Source organism: Oncorhynchus keta, chromosome 19 (assembly GCF_023373465.1).
Source record: "Oncorhynchus keta strain PuntledgeMale-10-30-2019 chromosome 19, Oket_V2, whole genome shotgun sequence".
NCBI classification, from domain to species: Eukaryota; Metazoa; Chordata; class Actinopteri; order Salmoniformes; family Salmonidae; genus Oncorhynchus; species Oncorhynchus keta.
Window position 1 is genome coordinate 71,184,084 of NC_068439.1, and position 4,822 is coordinate 71,188,905.

The following is a 4,822-nucleotide window of genomic DNA, read 5'->3' on the forward strand; positions in this document are numbered from 1 at the left end:
AGCTTCTAGACACTTATCTAAGAGCATAGCGGAAAGTCTGCTAAATGACTAAAATGTAATACATTGTGTGGAAAATCTAATAGAATAGAATAGTTCTAGAAATTGTCTTCTGAGGCCGAAATGCTTCTGTCATCATCCAGTAGAAAAGGTTAATGAAGTTCTGTGTCTGTATTGGTCAAGCAATTCACTGTGTCTCATTATTGGGAATGATTTAGCTTTACTGAAGTCACATTTCACCTTCCACCAAAACATTAACCAATGCCCCATTTTAGATAATAGCTAATTGATGAAAGACGAAATGACAGAGTCTGACTTTGAGGGTCTGAAAGGTTGGCTTGATTGTTTTTTGATTTATATGGATATCAATTAAACCCCATCTGTTGTGATAGTCTCTCTTTGTCCTCTACGGTGAAAGCAGAACTCTCTTTTTAAAATGACTTTTTGTTAAGACAGACATCGTTGCAGACTTAATGGTTTCTGAAAAACTTGTACGCAGCAGCAGTCTCTTGGAGTCTGAGAGCTGTAGAAAAGGGCTGGTCCATTGATCCAGGCTGAGCTAGAAAAGTGAAGCTGTCGATTGTAACGGAGGTGGTTCAGCGAACATGATGAATCACCTGAGGTCTTGTGTTAGCTCCCCACGCAAATACCTAGGCTTTAGCTCAGAGGACTAACACAGTTGTGTGGTATGTAGGTGTCCCGGGTTTGAACCCAGCGGTATGTAGTGCTCTTCCCCATCTACCTGGCTAGTAACAGGTCCCCTCTCAGAGCTAGGTCATATTCATTAGCGCGCACCATTGAAAAACATTTTGCGATAGAAAATGGTTGTTTCTTATTGGACATGTTCAGGTAAATCCCTCCCTGTTCAGTCTGTTTTCTTCCGATTGGTGCTTAATGAACACGACCCTGTTCAGGCTTGTGTCTAAAGTCTATCTTCTGCCATTACCTGTGTCTGTGTTAACGTTGGCTACTGGGACTCTACTGTTTCTCCCCAGTCTAATTATGTCACATGTTAATAGGCAGGGACCCGTGAAGAGTATATCTCTCTCTCTCTCTCTCTGCCGCAGACGCAATTACAATGGCTCCGCCAAATTTGAAAAAAATCAATGACAACCGATTGTGCTGAAGAATGGGGTCACTTGAGTTTCGCATCAGAGTGACTTCATTCATCAGGAGGGTTCAAGTGAAATGTTTAATTGGTTTGAATTGAATCATGATCTTAGGGATCAGTAAAGTAGTGTAAACATGACAAACGTAACATTTCTGATGAATGATCAATGCTTAGAAGTCTGCATTACCTTGGTGTCAGTTGAGCTCTTTCTCTGAAATGATGACTTAATCTAGGGAGGATGGAGAAGAGAGAGGTGGAAGGGAGAAATGGGGTGCACGGGGAGCTCCAGATGTGAAGCCTCTCTCTCACACACACACACACACACACACACACACACACACACACACACACACACACACACACACACACACACACACACACACACACACACTGATACCGAGGGCCCTTGAGCGACAGCCACAGCCTCCCTCCCTTCTCACCTCTAGTTCATGTGTGAACCACCCACCACCGCCAACCATGAGCCTAACCAGGGACAAGCCTACATGGCACAGGGAGAGGAAAACCACCCAACCCTGCCTGTCTATACTCTTCAGTCTTCAATGAGACCTCCCACCTAGAGAACGCAACCGTTTCTACATCCCAAATGGCACCCCATTCCCTATGTAGTACACTACTTTTGACCAGGGCCCATACACAGGGAATGCAGTGTTATTTGGACCCAGATAGGGCCTTTCCTCCTCTGCCAGCACGCCTGTTTCCTCCTGCCTCCTATGCTGCCACAGTACACAGATTGTATCTGGTTGGGCTATTTGCAGTGTCAGCCCAGTTTTTATTCATGTAATGTAATCTCTGGCAGCACGGTCATAAAGCATTTCACACATGTCATGTTTCGACTCCAGGGTTGGTTTTGGGTCAGAGGGAGAGAAAGAGGGGAGAGAGGATATAGAGAAGGAGAGAGAGAGAGAAGGAGGAGAGAGAGGGTAGAGAGAGAAGGAGAGAGAGAGAAGGAGGGGAGAGAGGGGAAATAGAGAAGGAGAGAGAGAGAGAAGGAGGAGAGAGAGGGGAGAGAGAGAGGAGGAGAGAGGGGAGAGAGGAGGAGGAGAGAGAGGGGAGAGAGAGAGAAGGAGGAGAGAGAGAGAGAGAAGGAGGAGAGAGAGGGGAGAGAGGAGGAGGAGAGAGAGGGGAGAGAGAAGGAGGAGAGAGAGGGGAGAGAGGAGGAGGAGAGAGAGGGGAGAGAGAGAGAAGGAGGAGAGAGAGGGGAGAAAGGGGAAATAGAGAAGGAGAGAGAGAGAGGAGGAGGAGAGAGAGGGGAGAGAGGAGGAGGAGAGAGAGGGGAGAGAGAGAGAAGGAGGAGAGAGAGGGGAAATAGAGAAGGAGAGAGGGAGAGAGAGAGAGAGAGAGGAGGAGGAGAGAGAGAGGAGAGAGAGAGAAGGAGGAGAGAGAGGGGAGAGAGGAGGAGGAGGAGAGAGAGGGAGAGAGAGAGAAGGAGGAGAGAGAGGGGAGAGAGAGAAGGAGGAGAGAGAGGGGAGAGAGGAGGAGGAGAGAGAGGGGAGAGAGAGAGAAGGAGGAGAGAGAGGGGAAATAGAGAAGGAGAGAGGGAGAGAGAGAGAGAGAGAGAGGAGGAGGAGAGAGAGAGGAGAGAGAGAGAAGGAGGAGAGAGAGGGGAGAGAGGAGGAGGAGGAGAGAGAGGGGAGAGAGAGAGAAGGAGGGGAGAGAGGAGGAGGAGAGAGAGGGGAGAGAGAGAAGGAGGAGAGAGAGGGGAAATAGAGAAGGAGAGAGAGAGAGAGAGAGAGAGAGAGAGAGGAGGAGGAGAGAGAGGGGAGAGAGAGAGAAAAGGAGGAGAGAGAGGGGAGAGAGGGGAAATAGAGAAGAGAGAGAGAGAGAGAGAGAGAGAGAGAGGAGGAGGAGAGAGAGGGGAGAGAGAGAGGAGCACCTCGAAAAGAAACAGGAACTTAATTTGCTAAAGTGCCATTTCCTGCTGCTTAGCGTTGAGTCTGTTTCCATTAGCTTAACGAGAACATAAATATGTCTCTTCTTTTTCTCTTTAAGAAAACAGTTGGCTGGCGCAAGGAGGCTCCCTTTTCACAGTCTGCAGGATCTGTATGTGACTGCAATGTTCCATGGTGCAACCAGAGGACTTTTTACTTGAGGTGACAGAGTAGCTGTTGTGTGTAAGGTTTTTCTGTCAGTTTTGCAGGCAGTGCAGTAAATGTCCAATGATCTATGGGGCCGATTCAGAACCGAGTTAAGAGTGCGTAAATGGAACATAATTCTCTTTTAATGCACTTCTCTCTATGCGTATTCTGACCTTGAACTTAAGCATGAGAGTAGCATGCTATTCACCCGCTATTTGCTCAAGGTGTAGATCTAAGAAATGAAGGTGTGTCTACAGCATTGGAGGCTGATGAGGGGAGGACGGCACATACATTATGAGACATCCTGCCCCCAGCATCCTCCACTGGTCTACAGATACGCCCTATTTTGACCTTAATTCCTTCATAATTCCGCCACATTTATGCGTGAGGAAATTGTATGTAGTTTATTTTACAATTTGTATCATTTTAAATATTAGCAACTATCGGGAGCCATCGTCAGTAATATCCACATTCATTTATAAATGGCACTTTTCTTCAATTTGTAGCTTACATTTTGCATCATTCCCTTCGGTTGACCTTTCCTCTGTCATGTCTGTGTAGTTGTTGCTGAGGGTCGCTAGCATTAGTGGATCATGTTAGTCTAACGTTGTGTAATAATTTGAATCATTATGGAACTCAGACCATGTAGCAGGTTAAACGTGGAGCCTGGAGCACGGTTCACCACGACTGGGCCGTTGTCATACAGTTCCATGATTAGTGAGGATTAAGGTAGATTTATAGGACTATTATTCAACCTCTATTGTACACTTTTTTTCTACTTTCCAATATTTCATGGTTTGAACTTGAATATGACAACCTTCAGGATGAATCAAACTACTCTATTTTTATTCATCAATATATTTTATGAGTAAAAGCACTCCAAAACTTTTTTAGTTTATGAATCATACATACTTTCCTAACCCTAAAATGTACAAGATCAGAGTATTTATAAATCTACCAGTTGGTGCTGAAACAGACATTTCATTGATCCCTATAACTGAACCCGTTCTCTCGATGTATTCTGTCGACAAAATTCGAATGAAAGGTACACCGTATTTAAAGGTATGTCTTAAGATGAACGTACTGAACCCTATTGAATGAAAACTCAGAAGATCTGTTGGTCAGTCAGTGGGAGGGTTTTCAGCTATTGAATTCAAAGTATTCAGCGAGCAAGGCAACCACCCGTGTATAAGGTGTCTGAATACCAACCACTGAACACTTTTGGTTTCATGGCTCAGGCCAAGACCCAAATACAGACACAGGAGGCAGATAGTACGAGTCTCAGAGTTTATTATAGTTCAAGGGGCAGGCGAAAGGTAAGTCAAGGCAGGCAAAGGGTCGTAATCAGGAAGGTACAGGATGGCAGGCAAAGGGTCGTAATCAGGAAGGTACAGGATGGCCGGCAAAGGGTCGTAATCAGGAAGGTACAGGACGGCAGGCAAAGGGTCGTAATCAGGAAGGTACAGGATGGCCGGCAAAGGGTCGTAATCAGGAAGGTACAGGACGGCAGGCAAAGGGTCGTAATCAGGAAGGTACAGGACGGCAGGCAAAGGGTCGTAATCAGGAAGGTACAGGACGGCAGGCAAAGGGTCGTAATCAGGAAGGTACAGGATGGCCG